The sequence below is a fragment of the Physeter macrocephalus genome, chromosome 4, assembly GCF_002837175.3.
Source record: "Physeter macrocephalus isolate SW-GA chromosome 4, ASM283717v5, whole genome shotgun sequence".
Taxonomy (NCBI): domain Eukaryota; kingdom Metazoa; phylum Chordata; class Mammalia; order Artiodactyla; family Physeteridae; genus Physeter; species Physeter macrocephalus.
This window is the reverse complement of record NC_041217.1, coordinates 70,063,852-70,087,390: the sequence shown is the minus strand read 5'-3', so window position 1 is coordinate 70,087,390 and position 23,539 is coordinate 70,063,852. Positions and strand designations below refer to the sequence as shown.

The window sequence follows — 23,539 nt, the reverse complement described above, 5'->3', positions numbered from 1 at the left end:
ATATTAAAAGGCATCTGAATTTCCTGAGGGTCCGTGGAGGGATGTAGCCAGACACATTAGATTCTGGAGTGGCGGCGGGGGGGGAGTTGGGGAATGTATTTAATATTTGCTACAGATTACCTAGAAAAAATAAGTTGATGATATTGATTAGCGGATTTGTAGCTGCTTTAAAAGGTACATCTCTAGAGTTTTGATTTGTGAATAGAATTCAGCTTGGAAGAACAATCTGGAGAGGCATGTCACAGGATTCTGTTCTGATGGAGCTTTTTCATCATTCACTCAGAAGCAAACACCAGATTTGTTGAAAACACAAAGATTCAAGGGAAAGCTTATATCTATTGGTTAACACAATAGATATCTCAAATAGCCTAAAAGGACCAGAAAAATATGCACAATAAATTTGCAAAATCAATTTTCATAAATGTAAGTTTTGGAATATAGAAAGAAAACATCAAATGTGTAAATGTATAATTGACAGGAAAGAACTATATTAATAGTCATTCTCATAGCTCCATATGAAATGAAAAAACATTACACATAAATCAGCTTCAAGTGGATCGAAAACTTAACTGAGAAAGAAAATACCATAACACTTTTAGAAGAACACATATAACAAGAAATTCATGACAGAGGAGTTGTAAAGGGTACAGAATGAAAATCATGAAGGAAAAGTTGATAAGATAAATTATATTAAAATTGGGACCTTCTGTTGACTAAAACATCAGAGAAAGTGGAAAAACAATCTAAAACTTGTGAGAAGATAATGTGAAGGCCCATACAACCGACAGAGTTTTAGTATCCAGAATATACAGAGAAGTCCCATAAATCTATAAGAAAAAGACAAACAACCCAATAGATACATGAGCAGAAGATTAGAGCAGCACTTTACACGTGAAGAAACACAACTGGCAAACTAATATGTGAAAAGGCGCTTAAACTCATCAATGGTAACCAGGGAAATGAAAATTTAAACCACAGTGAGATGCCACTTAACCACGACCAGAAAAGCAAGTATTAAAATTTGACAATTCCAAACATTGGTGAGGACATGGATAAATGGAAATTAGTCTTTTTTTAATTTAAAAAAATTTTTTAAATTTTTTTTCCCCGTGCTGCACAGCATGTGGGCTCTTAGTCCTCGACCAGGGATCAAACCCATGCCCCCTGCATTGGAAGCACGAGTCTTAACCACTGGGCCGCCAGGAAAGTCCCCCGGAAAGTAGTCTTATCCACTGCAGAAGTATAAGGAAGTATAAATTGTTTGGATCATATTGTGGCATTATCAATTAATTTTGAAGATACACATATCCTATGATATAGCAGTCCCCATGCTAGAAAAACTTCTTAGCAGCCCTGTTTGTTAAAGCAAAAGAAAAAAAGAAATAAATAAATAAAAAGTGACCAACCAGGGCCTTCCCTGGTGGCTCAGTGGTTAAGAATCTGCCTGCCAATTCAGGGGACACAGGTTCGAGCCCTGGTCCAGGAAGATCCCACATGCTGTGGAGCAACTAAATCCATGTGCCACAGCTACTGAGCCTGTGCTCTAGAGCCCGCGAGCCACAACTACTGAGCCCATGTGCCACAACTACTGAAGCCCACACACCTAGGGCCCGTGGTTCTGCAATGAGAAGTCCATGTACCATAACGAAGAGTAGCCCCCGCTCGCTGCAACTAGAGAAAGCCCGCGTGCAGCAACGAAGACCCAATGCAGCCAAAAATAAATAAATTTATTTTAAAAAATAATAAAGTGACCAACAATAAAATGGACAAATAAATTGTGGTATATTCATGTAGTGGAAAATTACACAACCGCAAAAGTGAACTACAGTTAAAATAACAATGTGAATGAATCTTAGCCAGTTGCAGAATATACATAATATGATTTCATGTATTTAAGGTATAAAATGTACAAATTAAACAATATATTGTTTACTGATACAAAACTTAAAAGAAAAGCAAAGGGATAAAACCTCCAAATTCAGAAAAGTAGTTACTTCAGGGGAGTGGGAAGTGAATGGGACTGGAGAGGCACATGGGGCTTTGGAGCTAATGATCATATTCTATTTCATAAATTAATTGGGTGGTGGGTACACAGGTATCTGTTGTGCTTTTATACATCTGCATCTTAAACATGTGCTTATAAATATTATTTTGTTTATCTATGCAGTAGTTAACAATTTTAAGACAGCAAATATTCTCAGTGAGGTTTTTTTTTCCTTTTTAGTATGGGTAACTTGGCATACGATGAAGCTCTTTTACAATTATTTATGATGGTTTACATCTTTAAAATAATTTTTCCAAAATTGAGGATTTTGTTCTACCTTTTCATTTTGTGTGTCTAGTGTATTTTCAGTGTTATTCTCATTCTAGCTGCTTGTGCTAGCAAAAAAGGTAAAACAACCTATCAAAAAATATATATTTTACTACTTCTTTCATTAAGCTCCTGTTTTTTTTCTTTTTGTCGCTGTGACAGAACAATTTAAATCATTACTGAAAATCAGAAAATGTAGCCAAACAAAAGTAGACCAAAAAAACAATACTGATAACCCCATAGAGCCAAGCACTCCTGACACTTCTGGGAAAATCCTTTCAGATCAATTTCCTTGCTGGCTATGAGCTAATAAAAAAATGGAAAGAGTAGTACTTTGTTATACATGTTTTACAATCAACCATCATTTAGTCAATCTATATCAGAGAGCAGAAAACTCTGAATCTGCCCTCCCTCTTTTCCTCTGTATCCTAAGGGATTTATAAAATAATTCAATCCTTCCCTCAAGGCAGAAAAAAACAAAGAGGTTGGATGGAGAATAGTGTTCATTATGAATGTCAACTCCGATCAGTTGGTGGCGGTTGCGTGAGCTCTGTTTTGAGACATTTTCTGAGAATGCAGCTGAGCAGTGAACTCTTGTCTGTGCCAAGAGCTTGGGAAGAGAGAGGGAAGAAGCACCCATGCCCAGTGTCTGCCATCGCAGCCTACAGGGCTTCTTTGTTTACATGACAGCTTCCCTTGGTGATCTCTATTTTCCCAGCTAAGTTCTCTAGAATACTCTCTACTATATTCTGCACCTTTCTTTGTCTTCCTCCTTTACAGCCTATGTTGAAAGGTACCTAGTTTACTCTGTCTAATAGCGAAAGTGTATGTAACTTGAGATCTTTAAGGTACCACGCTTGCTTTGAAGTGGAAAGAGTTACACTTAAAATATCGTAATGGATGCCTGGAAATCGATAATGGCTAGAAGCATTTAAAATTTAAATAACTTAATTTGCATATAGTACATTGTATACTACCAAGAATTCCCTACGAAGGAGGTAGGAACACTGAAAAGGAAAACATTACAGCTTCAATTTGTACTTTAAACTGATGACCATAGGTGTTCATTTTCAAGTCAAAGCTTATTATGATGATAGGAGGGGACTAAATTGAGAAGAATTTGCAGAGCATATGGAATTGGACTAGCATCTTATTTATTAAATCTCAATAAAATTGAGCCATCATATCACACCAGCCCACTTTTATAAAATCTCCCCCGTTACAATAAACCAGATTGTAATGTGTCTTGGTAGAGTAGGTCTGGGCTCTAAGAAGGCTCTTCTACCAAAGGAAAGAGGGCTGGTTCCTGATACCACATAAGCTTTCTTTTGAAACTAATGTACAACTGTGATGATATCCATCCACAGTGTTACTATTCGCTGAAAAGGTCCTCCTTTAACTAGTTTTTAACTTTAGTCCCCACCCACACCTTCCCATTTGACGTTTAAGAGAGGCAACTTGGTGTAGTGGAAAGGGTAGGAACTTTAACATTTTTTCACGTCTTCATTTCTTGGTTTCTCTCATTCACTAGCCAATCACCTTGGGCATGTTACTTAGCCTCACTGAGTCCTATCTGCCAAATAAAGATATAATGTCCCCCTTGCAGGGACGTTGTGAAGAGAGATAGAATATGTCAGTATGACCTACTGCAATGGCTAATTCATGGTATGAGCTTAATCAGTGTCAGTTGTGCCATGTATATCAGGGAAATAATAATCTAGGATCTAATAAATAGATTGCCATTTATTTTTATTTCAAAAAATTTTAATGGCTTTTGATGCTACTTATCCACAGTCTCCTTTTCCAGCTTTAAGAGACATTTTAAAACTATGGCTTCCTAAGGCAACCTCTCTAGACTTTTTCTGACTTCTATGGCCTCCTAGTGCCTCCTTGAAGTGTTATCACAACCAGAACCGCAAGTGGTACTCTCAGGCAGACAGACCATGGCGACAGAGTGCTACTCACTGAAGAGTCAGAGCTGGAACCAGCCAAGAATGCATGCAACTCTTTGTAGGTGTTACCAGCCATGAGAGCAGAGGTATATATAAATGGGCTGCTTGAAGATTCTGTCTCCTGGAGGGGTTACAAGGGGACTGCATTGGCCTTTAGTCACACACACACACACACACACACACACACACACACACACACACACACACCACCACCACCACCACCACCACCACCACCACCATCACTTCCCTTCACCCTTTAATTCCTTTCCTGCTTGTGATCTGGGTGATTTCCAAGACATTAGGTTGTTCTGGGATTGAAGCAACTCTAAGACACAGAAAATCCTAAATTGCAAGAAAGCCCTCAGGCCTCTCTTTCACCCTCCAAGAGGATGAACCCTTGAACTGCAGGATATAGAAAAGTGAGAATTCTCCCCAAATCTTAGGCAAACCACTAAGTCCTGTAGCTGTGTTATCTCTGAGATCTGGCATTCCTTAAAGGTCACTGTGCTAATGTTTTATATTCTTAGGTACCCACACTGATGGAGCCTTTTACACTTTATAAAGCCCTTTCAAATACATAGTACATGTAATTTTAATAACCAAGTGAAGTGAGTAACATTTCCCAAAACTCCATAAGTGAGAACACAGTGGCTTCTAATCCCAAGGTGAATTCTTTTCCACTGGCCCATGGTTACATCACCCCAGGCCTTGTGCATTCCGGTCCCCTCACGTCACAGGCTGCAACACAGAACTACCTTCTTCAGGAAACACTCACCACATATGCACACACAAATTTCACAGCCATGGCAAACCTGTTTAGAGTTATGAGAAGTATAGAGAGACACAAGTGATTATACAAGAGGCAATACAAGGAAAGTGGATTTTGAGCCAGAGTGCCTGGGTTCAAATCCTCCTTTCCCCACTGAACTGAGTAACACTGGGCAAGTCACTAATCCTATGCTTTAATTTTCTTGTCTCTAAAGTGGAGATAATAGTAGTACTTGAGAATCACACAAATCAATGCATAGAAAACACTTAGATTAGTGCTTGTTATATGGCACAAACTAAGTGTTAGCTCACATCACTAAACTGGCAAATCAATTCTCTTAACTCAAGAATCGCAGGCGCTACAGCCACTCATCCATAAAAGAGGAATAAAAGAAATACTCACTTCATCCTGAGGTAGTCTTTCATTCCCAGGAGGGGTCCCCTTCATTTTCCTGATTTTGTAGATCTTCAGACAATTTATGAAATTACATTTTTAAAAATTTCTATGGCATAGTCGAGAGCTGAGACAGAAGAAGCATTTCTATCACAAATTCAGCTACCTGAAGCCTAGCCACTATTGCTAGCCTACATTTGAAGACCTTTCACACACACAATACGAAGAACTTAATCTCTTAAAATCATCAGCACAAATATCCAACCCTTTTTGAAACAGAATTTTCTCACATTCCACCTCCCTCTCACCATAGAAGGCATCAACCTCTAAGTGACACAAAATCTATGGATTATATGTCCTTTTTATTGGATGCCTGTCATACGCCAGGCACTGTGCTGGCCCTGAAAAATACAACAGAAAACCAGACAGACACAGTCCCTCACCTCACAGAGCTTAAAATTTAGAGTTGCATGTGCTCTCCAACATGGTTACCATGAAAAATGTGTGGCCATTTAAATTTAAAATTAATTAAAATCAAATAAAAGTAAAAGTGTATTTCCTCAGTCACACTAGCCACATTTTTTTTTTTTTTTTTTTTTTTTTTTTTGGCCATGCTGCACGGTTTGTGGGATCTTATTTCCCTGACCAGGGATTGAATTCAGGCCCTCAACAGTGAAAGCACAAAGTCATAACCACTGGACTGCCAGGGAAGTCCCTAGCTACTTTTTAAATGTTCAATAATCACGTGTGCCTAGTAGCTACTGCATTGGACAGCACAGATATAGAATATTCCCAGCCCTGTGAAAAGTCCTACTGGAGGGTGCTGATGCAGAGAAAGATAAAGGTAAGTAAACAGGCAATGGGAATATGGCACAGAAAATGCTATGACAGAGAAACAGGATGCTAAGGGAAAAATCCCTAACTCAGACTTGATAGGAGACAGGGATTCTGGAACAATTCCTAGAGATAGTGACATCCAAGCTGAGGCTTGTTCATTTGTTTAAGAACCATCTGTCATGCACCAGGCACTGGGAGTAGAGGAGCATATAATATAAACAAAGGCTCTTTTTCACAGAGCCTCGGTAGAGGAAGACAATCAATAAACAAACACACTCCCCACATAATTTCTGTTTGTGACACACGCTATGGAGGAAAACAATGGCATAATGAGGAGAGGCTACTTCAGTTTGCTGAGAAGTGAAAACCCAGCTGAGTTTGGGAATCTTAAATATATACTATTGATACTACGTATAAAATAGATAACTAATGAGAACATACTGTATAGCACAGGGAACTCTACCCAATGCTCTGTGGTGACCTGAATGGAAAGGAAGTCCAAAAGGGAGGGGATATATGTATATGTATGGCTGATTCATTTTGCTGTACAGTAGAAACTAACACAACATTGTTAAGCAATTATACTCCAATAAAAATTAATTTAAAAAATAGATATAATGACACAAGCTTCATGTTATGTGATGTTATGTGATTTTTGTTTCACCAGTGCTCAGTAACCACAAAGTAGGTTCAAAAAAGGCAGACAGTTAGGATCTTGCAGCAGAGGATGGTTGAACAATAGAATTAAGGATAATGGGAAGAGTTATTGAAGTTCTGGGCCATGCAATTCAAGTTTCATAGAAAAATCAGTGAAGACAGGTGGGGCTAATGGGCACCGAGAAAATAGGTCCAAAACTGGAGATCCAGATGAAGCAGAAGGAGACAAAGGGCAGGGACAACTGGGTGATAGAACTGGAAGGATAGAGAGACATGAAGGTGTGGTCAGAAGACAATGTGCAAATTTTATTCTTCAGAGAAAAAAAGTTCCTATAGGAGTGGCGATAGGACTAGATGGATACAATGAAATAGAGGTGAAAGCTGATGTAGGTGAAATACCTAGGATCTGAAACTCTGACTCACCTCTATAATGTACAGCTCACAACCATGTTCCACAAGGTTTTCATAGACCTGTTTTGTTTTGTTTCTTTCTCCCATAGACCTACCATAGCACTCTGTGTCTGATTATATTAACAACTTTTCTTTTTTCATATCACCTGCTTGAATCAACAGCAGGGACACAACCACACCTTCCTGGTGCACTAGGTCCTCACTGGCATGTCCTACACTGACTTTCCTTAGTAAAGGACTTCCTACAGCTCTGGGCTCCTCCCATGTTCCTTAGAAAAGCCAAACGATCACTTAATCTTACCCTTGTGTGCCTAAAGGGGAATTCTAACCTGGCAACAGGTAAGCACAACCTTAGAATCAAGGTTAGGTGGAACTAAGGGAGGCTGATTTAAGAAATGTCAAGGAGTGGGCTTCCCTAGTGTAGCAGTGGTTGAGAGTCCGCCTGCCGATGCAGGGACACGGGTTCGTGCCCCGGTCCAGGAAGATCCCACATGCCACGGAGCGACTAGGCCCGTGAGCCATGGCCTCTGAGCCTGCGCGTCCAGAGCGTGTGCTCCGCGACGGGAGAGGCCACAACAGTGAGAGGCCCGCGTACCACAAAAAAAAAAAAAAAAAAAAAGAAATGTCAAGGAGTACACTGATACCCCCACCAGTGTTTACATTTACACATTGGTCTTAATAATTTCCTTCTTTGGGAATACAAAACAAGAGCAGAGTGTAATTCTTACTCCCAGTCTTAGCCATTTATTTTGGCTTCTACCGTGGAAATCGCCTGTGCTTCAACCAGGGACCCACACTCTGCCATCAAATTATGAACCCTTAGGACATGTCCACAATACATAAAAAGTGAATTGGTAGATAAAACCTAGTAAAAGTCAGAATGCATCACTATAGGTAAACTCTTTACAGAAACACGGACTGTCCTTTCTCTACCTTATAATGTCTGAGACACTCCAACTCACCCCTCCAGATCCCACTCATTTGACTCTCCATGTTCCTGAAGCCTTTCCAAACCTTCCCACATCTTCCCCCCATAAAACATTCTCACCTCTGGGCCACCACTGTTTGTCTCTACTGCAATTTGTTTTTTAATCTGTTTCCCATTATAAACCACATATTTCTTGAAACAAAGAACAATATTTTATTCATCTTTGTTTTCCTGATTTTTATGTATTAGGTAGTGCCTAATACATAGAATATGATTAATGAATGTTTGAGGGAGGGAAGAAGAAAAGAGAAATAGGGAGGAAGGAAAGAAGGAATATGTGAATTAGGAAGGAGAGTGACACTCAGGCTACAGATAACTTGATAAAATCCTGCATGTTTCTATTACAAAAGGGGAAAGCAGGGATAAGCAGAAATGTGACTATAAGACCCTTCCTGAAGCTAAGCTTGTGTTTATGCCTAAGCTCTAGATCAGTCCAGAATGTTCCTCTACAGCAATGAATCAGGATACATGCATTCTTCTTCATAACTTCTAGCCATAGAGGAGGCAGCATGCTTAGTGAAGAGGGGGTCAAAGTCAATGACCTGGTTCTTGGCTCTGTGGCCCTGCATGAGCTCCCTAACCCGTCTGAATCTGAGTCCTATCTGTAACACAAGGCTATTAACATCTGCTCTATGTCCTATGCTCAAGTGAGATAACTGAACTGAAAAATCTTCATAAAATCTAAAAGGCACTGTCCATGGATGAGATCACTGTCATTGGATCTAGCTCCACTTGGTTTCCAGACCTACCGTCCCCCAGGCCAAAGTGTATTCCAGCTGCTGTAGGCTGTCTCATCCACATGTAGCACAGGGAGTATACTCGCTTTCATCATATGTTAGCTGGATGATATCACATATGCTCACAGTTTTACTATGTTTTATTTTCCCTGTCTACTGTGCTGGGCTTATGATAATCATCAGCTTAGTGTTCATCTCAGAGAGACTGTCAGTCACTGCAGCAAAGCTTGCCCAGGTCAATCTGGAGAGAGAGTCATCTCTCTACCTCACCAAGTTTAGAATTGGAGAAGATAAGACGGAGGTAGGTTTGCTTAGTCCTCGATTCATAATCGCGTGGTTCTGGGATGGGCATAGATGAGTAAGGTGGCTGGACCAATCATTTTCTAGAGTCCTGAGTTAGTGTCTACCACTGATTGAAATGCGATAGAAGATGAGCTCGCTCCTAAACCATCCTCTTTCTGTTGCTGTACAGATACTTTTCTTCTCTTGGCTGCAAAGAGGCAAGAACGCCTTCCCTGAAGATCAGATCTAAAACATGAAAGGAAATTCTAGGTGTAGTTTTCAATTCCTTACCAGTCATCTCCCTCTCCCAAATTCACCCAAACCAACACCAAGAGGAAGCGAAGGAGCTATTCTGGAACCCAATTAAGCAATGGGGGTTTGACGTGAAATCTATTCTGGCTAGTATTTCCTCCCACAGTTGGTAACAGATAGCCCTACCTCATCCTGAATTTTCTTATATATTAAGCAGAGCTAACAGAGAAAACGTACATGTTCTTTTTGTTTCATGAAGTTTCTCCCCTTTCCCCAAGTAGGATATAGGATCTGAGTCATTCAGGGCATTTGAATGTCAATGTTGAATACAAAGATGAACATTATGGGCTGAATGTCAGAAGATCTGAAAGGCTCATGAGGAGAAGATGGAAAGAAACTACTGCAGTGACAGGAGCGTTTCCCCTCTGGCAAAAAAGGAGAGTGGTTTTGGGTTTGGGTTTTATTTTTGTTTTTTTTTTTTAATTTGAGAGAATAATTTCTTGTTATAATAACAAAAGATTTCACTGAAACTAGAACAGTTGACAGAATATGGTTGAACTTCATTAAACCTTCAAGGGGGAATAAGAAGAGGGTCAAACAAAGTCAATGAATGGAGAAGCCTAAGACTGGTCTGGAATTAAATAAGATAGTAAGATTGAGAGAGCTCTGTAAAGTACAGAGTATTGTGCCAATGTCAATTCCTTTTTACTTTTAGAACCTTTACTGCAGGATTAGCCTTTCTCTTAGATAAAACAGATAATTGCTTCTGTGGGATTATTTCTAAGGATCCTGAAGACCTACCTGTCTTCCAAATTGCCCCTAAACTGATTTGTAACAAAATGGTCAAATCCCATGCCACACAAAGTTCCAAAACTACTTTGGGAAATAAAAATGAAAAATATCTAGTTTAGGAATAAACGAATGAGTCATAAAACCATCAGCTCTTTATAGTTAGCCAGTCACCCTGCAAGATTTTGAGGAAATGGGCCACAGATCACGTAACTTTTCACTTATTGTTTCTCTCATTCATTCAACAAACATATATGGAGTGTCTATTATATGTGAGGCATTCTGGGCTCTTCTACTACACGGTAGAACAAAAAAGACAAGGTCCCTGCCCTGGAGAAGTGCATATTCTAGCTGGGGGAGAGGAGCAATAAACATAATAGATATGTAAACAAGATAGTATAAATATCAAATATATGTAAGTGAGATAGTATACTTATAAGTATAAGAAATGCCAGGGCAGAATAAAGGGGGTCAGAGATGCAGGGGAAGTGAGTGATGGCAATTTTAAATTGGGTGGACAGTTTATGTCTCCTTGAGAAGGTAAAATTTAAGCAAAGACCTGAAGGAGTTGATTATGCAGATATCTGGGGAAGAGCATTCCAGAAAGAGAAAACTCATGTGAAGGTTCTAGGGCAGTAGCACACCCATGAGTTCAAGAATCACTGAGGAGCCCAGAGTGATCACAGCAGAGCAAGAAGCAGGGAGATAATACAAGGTGAGGTCAGAGAAGTATGTTGAGAGAGGGGTACACAGATCATGTAGGGCCTTACAGGTAGAAGGGCCATATAATTTATTGTCCAGATTGGAACCCATGTAAGGATAAAAGAGGTGTTACTAATAATTACACTGGGGCAATAATCTCAAATCAGGCAAACCCGGATGTTTGGTGGCCCTACTGATAAGACACTGTCTGGCCTCTGGTTTTTACTTCGAAGCAAATGGGAAGTCACAATATACACACTACCAAATGTAAATTAGATAGCTAGTGGGAAGCAGCCGCATAGCACAGGGAGATCAGCTCAGTGCTTTTGACCACCTGGAGGGGTGGGATAGGGAGGGTGAGAGGCAGACACAAGAGGGAAGAGATATGGGGATATATGTATAGGTGTAGCTGATTCACTTTGTTATACAGGAACAACTAACACACCATTGTAAAGCAATTATACTCCAATAAAGATGTTAAACATAAATAACTAAATAATAAAAGGGGAGGGGGAAGAAAGCAGTGTGCCCTGAGGTTGAAACTGGGAGATAATTTGTAATTTAGATGAAAAAAAGTCATCAAAAACTTAACACTTGAGGCAATTCCAACCCCAAAAGCCTCTACTTTTCCTATCAATACTGACTGTATGCCAGGCTTCCCGCAGATGTGAGTGGGAAAATTCTGCTTGACACATTGGCAAGATGACTCCTTAGAGCAGGAGGGGTGAGCCTGCAGGCCACAGCAGACATCCAAGAAGGCAATGGTACTAGTCAGTCCTTTAAAAGAGGGACAGAAGGGGACCATGGATGGGCACAGTATTTCACCCCTACTACCACGGTTAATCCACCCCCGACAAAGAACCACATCTTATTACATTTTAGGTCCTCTACTTCCTTCCTACCCAGAGAAGTTTACAACTCTCCCCCAGTCTAACGGCTATCACTCTTGTTGCATATTTTTACTGTGATAAGATATATATGACATAATATTTATCATTTTAACCATTTGTAAGTCTACAATTCAGTAGCCTTAAATACATTTGCAATGATGTGTAAGCATCCCCGCTGTTTATAATCAAAACATTTTCATCACCTGAACTCCTGTTGCTTTTTAATGTTTATTCTAAACCCAATGATTACCTCTCACTCAAACCTCCACAGTGATGAAGACCACATGGCTGACATATTCACATTTCTGAAGGCAAAGTGTTCAAGTTCTGAGGCAGCTCAATGTTACTGAATGTTACTCAGTGTTAAATCTTCACTCTTCCTTTCTAAAATTATCCCATGTGGTCTCAATGTGTCCAGTTTACAAGCAAGCAAAGAGAGAGAAAAACACTACAAAAGGTCTCCCACCTTCCCCAGCCTCCCTGATGCATAGGGAGGGTCACATGACACAGTGCTAACTCAGCAAAAGTTGTGGGGAGGATCTCACAGCAAAGCTTGTGAAGGAGTGGGAGGGGAGGCACAGACAAGTCCTTTGCCCATCCACTTCTACTGCTTCGAATAGGACACTAACATGGAATTGAAAGAGCCATTTTGTGGCCATAAGGTGACAAGTACACCCTATGTGTGACTAAGTGGGAAAAAAGAAGTATCCTGAGTCCCAGATGGCTTTGCAAAGCTGCTACACCAGCCCTAGGTGGTTGACTACCAGACATAAAAATAAGGCTTTGGATTAAATGTCTGTTAAATCAATGGTTTTTTTTGTTTGTTCGTTTGTTCATTCAAGTCTCTGTTTCTTTCAATTGAATGCAAGTCAAAAAAACTTCTCTGTCATGGGATCATCGTTGCTTTAATATGGTCTGTGCCAAACAATAGCAAAGTTGTCCAAACTCTCCAATTGTGTCCTGACCATTTCTAACAGGCAGTATTAAATTTTTACAAAAAATGTATACTGATAAGATGTTAATCACACCTCTGGACTTAAAAATGAGTAGACGAGCCACATAAATTACCTTCCTTTTAAAAAAGTCATTTCAAGAGATTTTCTTCAATAGCATAAAATATTTTCATGGATAAGGGAGCTTGCAAACACACATGTACCTTTGGACAAGATTATTTCCTCACCTCTACCCCTTACTCCCACATGAAGGTGGATGTGAGATTGGAGAAATGAATACAGGAGATGGAAGAGATGGGGAAAAGGCTGGTACAAAGAACGGACTATAATACTGTGTTTGGTTACACTCCTGTGTCCCAGCAGAACTGCCACGGGTTCCCTTCAGCCTAGCTTCCCACCAGGATCCCTGCAGACGCACCAACACGCTCAGCTGCTTTACTTCCAAACCTCTGGTCCTCAGTCAGGTTCTTCTATCTTCTCTAGAAACCTCCCTAGCCCTTTTCTTTTTTGGAAAATGTTAAAGTCTCTAGAACCGGCTAGGGACCTGAAGAGAGGCATGATTTAGGGGTGAAAAGAAAAATCATCAAAATTTCTTCATATGCAGGCTTCAAGAAAAAGACGAGATACGTGAAAGAAAAATGAGAAAATGGCATAAATAAGTACCCACTTGTTTTATTTTTCCCCTTGATACTGAGCAGGGCCCTGGGGGCTCCTGGGCACAAAAGCCTTTCTGTGTCCCCCATTTCTCTGATTACAGGAAATAGGCTTCATTCAGCCTCCATGACCTTCCCTGAGTTCCAACGGGCAGATTCAAGAAGTTGCTAATTCGAGAAGGGAGGGGATGCCAGACCAGGGAGAAACAAACAGTCAAGAGAAACCATAGTGCAGCCTTGGGGCAAGGTCCTGGCTCCTCATCAAGGGATACACACAGCAATATCTTTGAGCTGTTTTGCACAGATTGAAGCCCCACCACGTGGGAGAAATTAACAGGTAACATACGAAGGAATGCTGCCTGCAAGCAAGTAGACCCCAGACCAGTTGGAACCAGAAGGTTGATGATGCTGACTCCCACTTACCTCACCACCAACCAATCAGAAGAATGTTCACGAACTGATCACGCCCTCTTTGAACAATTACTATAAAACTCCTCACTACCCCCTCCAGGGTGGGTCACACAGTTTTGAGGACATTAGCCTACTATGGCCCCCTTTGCCTGGCAAAGCAATAAAGCTATTCTTTTCTACTTCACCCAAAACTCTGTCTCCGAGATTTAATTTGGTGTCGGCATACAGAGGCCGGATTCGGCTTCACCCTTAACCCACAGTTTTTCTTTAATAGTAAGTAATACTTTACCTCCTCCTCTATGATGGATTAAGGGTACATTACAGGAAGTATAGAAACTTTATCAAAGAAATTGAAAGTAATTAATTACTACCATTTTATGCCTATTAAATTAGTAAAGTTAAAAACTACAAACATATTTCTAGAGACTCTGATAACTTGCAGGACATCCTAGAAAGCAATTTATTAATACATATCGTGTCAAAAAATAGTTACGACTTCGACTTAACAATTGCACTTGTGATGTATCTTGTGAAATAACTCGAAAGAAGATTCCACATCAGAGTTACACATAATGAAAATTTGAAGATGCTCAGTTCAGAGTTACTTAGGATAGCAAAAGAAGAAAAAGGAAACAATCCTAATGCAATAAATATTAATGACAATGTGCCAGGCTGTGTGCTAAGCAATGGAGATACAATTCAAAAAGATAAACAAACCCCATGCCCAAATGGGGCTTATATTCTAGTGGAAGAAACAAATAAAAACATGTGTCAAGTAGTGATCACATCAACAAAAAATAAATGAAGCAAAGAAAATCATTGAGCTTCTATATGATGGAGCCAGAAATTAAACTCAGGTTATGTGAGTTATGCTCTTCTCAATGCTTTACCAGCTTACCTCAAAGCAGACCCAGGAAATTCATTCAGATCTGCTGCTCTAAATTCCCCCATGGAGAACAAGAAAGGAAACCATATTAGAGAAGCTATGAAGAAGAGAGAATTTCAGGACCCCAAGGCGGTTTTTCCTCCCAGGAGGGCAGGTGACTTTGTGAAGCCATGGGAGGGACCAGCTCACAGGACAGAGGCCAAGGCAGTGAGTGGGGTTTCCCTTCAGCTTCTTCCCTGATCTCTGAGTGTGGCTGAGACCAAGACCATGACCCTACTTCCACATAAAACTTGCTTCAGGAGTCATCTTACAACATCTTATTCAATGGAAGCTCTGAGAACCAGAATCTGAAGTGTCAGCAAATTGGGGGGCACCATTTATGCACAAAAGACCCAAATTCTATGTTCCTTCAGACCCTCTTGCTCTGCCCTTGGTATACAAGGGCCTATGGACCTCAAAATGTCATTTAAAAAAAAACTATGATGATTTTCCAATGCAGCTATTCCCAACTTCCCAGCAAATTATCTGTGAAGACAAAGATAGGTGTGAAGATTTGCAAAGAAAAATCTTACACCATCAGTCAACCTATTGCCAGAATGTGAGAAGCTGATGGTAATGACTTGATAAGTGCAACCGGTAGCCTTAATATACTTTACTACCCAAAACCAAAATCAAAAAGTGTGGAGACATTTTGTCCCTCCCCCAACTGCTGCCCCTCCAGATTAAAGAAATTGAGTCTGTGCCAAGTAGAACTGAGATCAAACCCTTCTTTGCATGAATATTGATATTTTAGCGGCCAAAGTGTCACCTGTTCTCATTCTCCTTCTTTCTACATACATTCATGAATTACAATGTCTAGAAAACATCAGGGAAAATTTGGGGTGAGGGTGGAGGTGCTGGATCCTGGAAACACATTCCATTAGTGGTCCAGGGAATTATACATCCTCACTATAACATGTTGTAGGTGGGGTAGAGTCAGGTAGAGCTCTAGTAACAACTCTTACTGGGGATTGTGGTTTTCTTGTAATCCAGTGTTCAGCATCTATAATAAACAGTCAGTACACCTGAAACTAATATGTCACTTATATCTGAATTTTTTTAAAAAGCAAAACATAAATGAATAAAAGAAACAGTAAGACAAGACTCATATCAGTTAGAAGAAACCACACAATAGTAGCTCGTACCAACAACCACAGCGAGATCAGGTAGAACTGGGCACATTCATCTGCATTTTGACCTCAGATTAGACTGATGATTATTCTAATAGCAGAGTAGACAGGGAATGAGGCCTAGGGCAGTCCACATCTCCTTTGGGAGATGCTGGGGATGTACAGAACTCTTTTTTATCAAGAAAATTAAAACAACCTGGCATGAGGCCTAATAAAACACCTTATAAAGCAAAGCAAAAGAGATCTTGTTATATTTTGGAACTAGATAGAGTAGTGCTTGCATAACACTGTGAACATTGTAAAAGCTGCAGAATTGTTCACTTTAAAATGGTTAATTCTATGTTATGTGAATTTCACCTCCATTTTAAAAAAGGAGTGAGAAAACATCTGGTAGCAATTTACTCGGACGCTAAGAAAATGACTTGTCCCCACAGAATTAATAACATAGGACTTATGAAATAAGAAGCAAGGGAAATATATAAATATTGATCCTAAAAAAAAGATGTTTAAAAAGGAGAAAGCAAACATAGAAGAAGTATAATATGAAAATAAAGCTAATCACACCAAATCCAAATATATCAATTACCCCAATACATGTAAATTAAACTTGTCAGTTAAAAGAGAATGTCAGATTGGATTACAACACAATCCAACTTCTGTGCTACTTACAAAAGACACACCTACAGCATGAAAATAATGAAAAGTTGAAAAGAATGAGAAGAGATACATCAAATACTAACCAAAAGACAGCCAGTATAGATATATTAATATCAGCCAAAGAAGACTTTAAGACAAATAGCATCATTAAGGACAGAGTTCCTATGCAATGAATAAAGATTAAAGTCACTAAAGCAATGTAACAATTCTAAACATGTACGCACATTATTAAATAGACTCAGTAGATTTAAACAAAAATTGAAAGACCTGCAAAAATAAACTGACAAATCACCATGATGGTGGGAGATTATAGCATGCCTTTTTTCAATCAATTATGATTCAAGCAGCCAAAACAATTCAGCAAAAATATAGAAGAGTTGAATAACACAATTAATAACTTCATCTGATGGAACATTTAGAAATATTTATTATGTATTTAATAGGGCTATAAAAGATGTCTCAACCAATTTCAAAGAATAGTTGTCACATGAATCTAACTGGTTCCTCAAACTCTAGGAATTTAGCCATAACTGTGGGAAAAATGGGGTTCAACCTTAAATGAACAGAAATAAATTTTCTGCCATGTAATACTATAAGAAATAGAAATTAAAATGTGTAATAGAAAAAAGTTTAAAAGCTATACTTCTTGCCCTTCTGAATCTGTGAAGAGTTTTATCTGCTAGGTATTTTTTTTAATTCCAAGAATAATGTATAATACAGTTTTGTACTCTGCTGTTTTTAGCCTAATATTACATCATAGGCATTTTGTCATGCCATTGTTCTTGTCTTTTTCTTAGAAACTGATCCCCAGCCCTAAAGTTTTTCCCTCTTTCAGCCAGAAGTCAAAAGCCTCTAAAAATAAACTCACATCAATAAGACACCTGCAGACCAACACATCTAGAAAATCAGAATTCCTTTTAAACTCAGTCTGGATCCACCTCCTGCACAATATATTCTAATTCCTGCCACAGCCAAATGCATTTCCTTCTGTTAAAGTCTCAATTGTGGTGAAATAAAAGCTAACTTCTATTCCCTCAGTCAACTGAAGATTTAGAATCAGACTACCCACAGCTTTTCCTTTTGTGGAATATAGGCAGTGCCACCCCTTTTCCCACCACAGAAACCCACAGCTATTGTTCCTTTCTAATTTTTCAATGAGCAAATGGTTCCCCAGAGCTTTTTCTAGAAAAATTCCCACAGGCCTTACCTCACTGGAATCTCATTCCACAGCAAACTAGTCCTTGAGTCAATGCTGCAGGGATGACTATCAGTCTTCTTAGGGTAGAAAGATATATCAGGTAAAGCTCTTCATTAGTTAACAGTGGGACATGATAAGAAGAGGATTTGAAAGGTAACAAGGAAAAAGTGCCCCTGGCTAGTTTCACTTGGAAACTGGAGTAGTCCTTGCTGTTACCTGGGTGCTAAACCCTGGAAAAGAAAAGGCACAATTATTACAGGATTTTAAAGACTCCTCCCACTAAATTCTTAGTTTCCTATTTCCTTTTCCAGTCAAGTCTGAACAGTTTTTCTATTCATTTGAGAACTCAGCCAAAGATATTTCAAGTAGAGGGAAATGAAAGCAAGGAGGTCTTCCTTTATTTTGTTTCCCAAATTTCAAGGGAATTCACATCTGGAGTAGTGGGTCTCAAAGTGTGGCCCCTGGACCAGCAACATCTGCAACACCTGGAAACTTGTTAGAAATGCAAATTCTTGGGCCTCACACCAGACAAAATAAATCTGAAACTCTGGGGGTGACACCGGCAAGCTGTGTCTGAACAAGCTCTTCAGGGTGATTCTGATGACAGTGAATTTTGAAAACCACTACTCAGAACATTCCTGTCTAAATGTCTGCCAGCTGAGCCAATAAATTCTTATAGCCTTGGATGAGGTTCAGGTTGCAATTTTAATCAGATTGCCAAGTAGAGAGTTGAGTGAGCAAACAAATCCTGCCAGAAAATCAGGGCAGTGGAAGTGACTGAAAGAGACATTGGTTAGAATAATGATCACATTAGTACCACACTGAGGCTCTTAGAGCAGGCATGGGCAGGTTTACTATGGAATCCAGATAATCTCCCAGCTCCAGGGCTGGGAGCAAATGAAGTAATATCTCGGTTCTCCTAGGACCACTCCCGACAACAATTGTTGAGCCTTCGTGCAATGATGTCCAACACGGTATCAGCTCAGATATAAGGAACAAGAAGATGTGACAGACCATATGAGGGATAGGAAATTAGCATTAGGGGCTCACCAGACTGACACCTGACAGAAGCATAAGACCTACATATCAGCTCTTATTCATTCATTCATCTATGCATTCATTCAACAGACATTTGTTGAGCACCTATGTGGTCAGACACATTTTTTAAGTAGCTAAACTGCTAGAGCATTTGCATACAGCCATTTGTTGTCATACAGCCATTTTTTAAAAATTTAAGTAGCTGAACTGCTCTAGTGACCTCTCTATTCTTCAGAAATTTCTCGGAGGTACTTATGGTTCTTTTAGAGAGTGCTGAACTAGGCATTTTTAACCTTGCTTTGAGTGAGTTCTATCAACTCTAATGAATACAATAGGGTTGAAAGCTGAGTTATGCCCCTGGACGTTAAGGACTAATACTTGGATTGTCATACCACTGTGGATGTGGACATTTGGGCCACCTGGTATGCACATCATCTGGAATTCAAATCCCTATAAGAAAATAACTCATCACATCCGGCAGGAACTGAACTGTTCTTGACCACTACCGTGATCATGCCTCAGGGTTAGGAATGCAGGCCCCTCACAGTAGAGTCTCTATGCAAACTTAGAAGTAAGCAGTTATTTTTCCCATCCTAGGTAGATGACCCTGGCAAAACCAAATGAACAAGTAGGTTTGAGGGTAGAGCTTTCCCAGATGGCATTTTCTTGAAATAGGATGGTACCCATTTTATAGTGTGATATCTGTCTTTAAGAATTAGGGGGACTTCCCTGGTGGTGCAGTGGTTAAGAATCCACCTGCCAACGCAGGGGACATGGGTTTGATCCCTGGTCTGGGAAGATCCCAGATGCTGCGAAGCAACTAAGCCCGTGTGCCACAACTACTGAAGCCCGTGGGCCTAGGGCCCGTGCCCCACAACAAGAGAAGCAACCGCAATGAGAAGCCCGTGCACCGTAATGAAGAACAGCCTCCACTCGCCACAACTAGAGAAAGCCCGCATGCAGCAACGAAGACCTAACACAGCCAAAAATAAATAAATAAATAAATAAATTTATTAAAAAAAAAAAAAGCATTAAAGAGGACATGATGTACTGGGTTAGGTTAAGATTTGGGCAAGAGAAGATTTCCTGAAAAAGAAAAAAAAAAAATGCTGGTGCTGTAGCCAAGTTTCAGGGAAAGGTGATCTTTCTTAAGGAAACTGGAAAATGGACAATAAGATGGTTAATGAGATACGATCTTCTAGTAGTGCCTTCAAACCCCCAAATGGGCTATATTCCTTTTAGTCTTGGGGGCTTACCATTAAATACAGAGGATATCTTGTCTTATATTACGGAGGTAAACCTGTTTGGAGAACATATCATCATCATCCAGAAGTGAGGCCTCTAAGCTCTCAGGCACGTATTGTGTGCGTGGCTGCACTAGTTGGCCCAGCTCCAAACACACCAAGGACTGCTGTGAGTGAGGAACAGTGTGTGGAGTTTTTGATAGATCTTCTGAATAGCAGTCACTCTCACTCACTGGATTATGAAGAATCACATTTATTAACTGCTGAGATACTAAAGTTGTATCCTGAAAACAAATGCATTCCTTAATATTTCTGTGTCCCTAAGAGTGTCTGGAAGACTTTTCCTATACCACTATCCCCCTTTTGAGTGGTTATTTCCCCCAGCCCCAAGACTGAGCTTCGTGAATACTCCAGCCTCACAGCTGTAAAAATTTCAATGAGTGAGAATGGATAGTGGGCACATATTGACATAAGGCTCTAGCCATACTGTCAGAGTTTGAATTTCCATCCTTCTTCAAGAGGAGGGCAGAGAACCCAACAGGATTAACTGAGGCACAGGAACCTGTTTTAGGATTAAACATTCTTATCTATATAATCCCAGAAGAGCTGTTCTTCTGGTTCCAAGAGTAAATACTGCATATAATGAAAGGCACAGCCACATTCTAATGTGAAGGTAAGTCTGCATCCTGTTGTGAAAAGACCTTTCCCTTGATCGACTATACTATTTGTTAACACCCAGATACAGGTAAAACAAGTAGGGAGGCTGCCTGTGACAGCAGGCAATACCGGCGAGAGTATAGGTGTGCCAGGGATTACCGCAGCATAGGATTCCAGCCAGGATGTCCAAGTGCAGAAGGAAGCCATATGATAGATGAAAGGTCATCCACACAGAGTGTTACGGGTGTGACGTCATAGGGGTGGTTCCTGTAGTGTGTGCATTGGCTCAGTAGGTGGCTGGGGCCACTGAATAGGCCAGTTATAGAAAGTATTTCCAATGGCTTGAAACTCAACTTTACATGGAATCTATAGTTATGAACCAGTATCCAAGGCTGTGGTCTTAAGAAAGTTGAAAACAGGGATGAGTAGACCTGAATCTGACCATTTATCTCATTACTTCTCAAGAACAGAGCATTTCTTACCTGGGATGTGCTTTATGGAGCCACCAGGCTCTCCAGGGGCACAGACTCTAGGACTGAGGCTACTATTTGATGAGCATCAAAGGGAAATTCCTTCTCCACTCCTCCACAACTTTCACTGATTCTCTATTCCCTTCCTCTGGAGCCATCCCTGCTAGGAGCCCAGGTGAAGCTGTCTGGAAGGCGTGGCCTTGACCATTATTATAAATCAAGGGTAGTGGGACAAAGATGGTTTCCACCAGCTCACAATATTAGCCCAACTGACCTGCATGGCTCCTGAGACTGTTTATTCAAATTTCCCTAGGGGAGCATACAATCTCATGCCAAATCTTAGAAGAGCAGACATAAATCACTATCATACAAGATGCCTGATCATTCTCTTCCAGTGGATCCTGAGAATCGTTGTGGCCCATGTGGACCATGTCTGACTGGGAAAGTGGCTTCGTAAAGACCACATGAGGCAGCCAGGGATCCTGCATAGTTTGCCCTTTTAATCCAGCATCTCGTGCACTGGTATAACACACTTTTCAGTCTCCTCTTTTAGGCAGGATAACAGAAATGCCATTTTTAAGCCTCTCCTCAAAATGTGAGTGCCTGTATCTCCACTGATATTTAAAGCTAAATTAGGAATCATATATTTTTCCTTGGAGTGTAGAAGTTGGGTCTGTAGGCACAAGATAAGCAACTCTATCCCTGACCTTTGAATTGGCTACAAAGCCACCAACCAGACACAGAAGCCCAAAGAACTACGTTTATTAGGCAAAACTGCTGTTGTGCATGATTACTGTTAATCAGAAAGGTGGGTGTCCATTATACTCGGCCCCATGTGATATTCTAGGAACCTGAACGCAATACAAGGGTGAAACCGTGGACTTCAGGATGTTATGAATGAATCTGAGACAGAGAGACGCAAGAGACAGTATAACAGGACAAACTCAAATCAAAGCTAAGAAAACATCACAGATAGTCAGTATGAAGGACGACACTGAGAAGGAGCCCAGGCATAAGGCAACAGAATGGCTATAGAGGAAAAACACACATGAGCACAAAGGGTTTAAAGTGGAGAGCGGAAAACTGAGCCTGGAAGAAGACAGCGGCCTGAGTTCATAGAACCCCTGTGGCCTTGGGTTTGATAGGAAAGGGTCCAATGAAGCAACCAGTCCAGCTTGGAAAAGGCCTGTGCACCTCAGGCCTTCCATAGTCACTTGGCAGCTTCTGAAACTGTAGTAAGAAATCTGGATGCTGCAGAGAAAAAAACTTAAGATGGAAGAGGTACTGAGAAGTTTTTTTTAAAGAAATTGTAGAGAAAGAAATACAGATGAGTACAGAAAATTGAAAAATTGGTTTCCACTACCAAGTTGCTTTTTTGTGTGACTTCAGCAACAGTTGTTTCAGAAATGAATGAGAATAATGAATAAGTAGCTAGGGATGGCAATAGTTTTGATAGACAGTAGTTAACAGAAATTTTGCAGCCAAGGGAAGAACAGAAATAGGTCACTACATCTTGGGAGACTTAGTAGATAGCAGAAAAATAAACTATGCTTTATATGGAGGTGACAGGTGTGTGTGTGTGTGTGTGTGTGTGTGAGAGAGAGAGTATGTGTGTGTTAGGCTGAAGGCCAAGTGTCAAAAGAAATTTCATGAAAGAGTGAGAGTAACCGAAGATCAGATCGGGGTCCCAAAGGCATCAGGAAAGGATGTGCCCTGGAGCAAAGGTGACATTAACTATAAAGAAGAAGAGAAATGCTTCACCCTATGAGGCAGAAGAGCTGGGAATATGGGAAAAATAATAACACATCAAGTTCGTGCATTTTGTATATAAACGCTTATTTCAAACTGAGAAGCACTGGGTTATCCAGTAAAATATGGTTTCTCCAGGTGGGTCGTAAGTCAAAAAGAGTGTGGTTATTGATCTCCTTCCCTAAATCAATTGATGGTTCTTTGTACAAGGGAAAAAAATGGAGGATGCAGAAGGTCAACAGCAATGGTTCAGGCTCAGAACCCCTGAAATAAAATGGCTCAGAAGCAAGTAAAAGAAAACAAATTGAGGTCACATTTATCTTGCTAGACTTCTGGATCAGGATGACATTTTGAGCACAGATTTGAATTCCACCCTCAGGTCTTTGATATGAAAAATTTTATACAAAATATTTCAAATATAAATTTGAAAGAATAAGATCATGAACACTTATATACCCATCACTTAGATTCAAGAAATGTTAAC

At 40.1% G+C, this 23,539-nt stretch overlaps 1 protein-coding gene across 2 annotated transcripts in view; it reads right to left on the bottom strand.

The window, feature by feature from the left end:
• Nucleotides 1–18,053, bottom strand: part of LOC102990974 (gamma-interferon-inducible protein 16-like) — an 80,885-nt gene extending 62,832 nt beyond the window's left edge. For both annotated transcript variants that reach the window (XM_024116231.3, XM_024116232.3), the window contains exon 1: nucleotides 17,907–18,053. The gene's annotated coding sequence lies outside the window, so the exon portion shown is untranslated. The remainder of the gene's footprint in view (nucleotides 1–17,906) is intronic.
• Nucleotides 18,054–23,539: the final 5,486 nt, after the last annotated feature.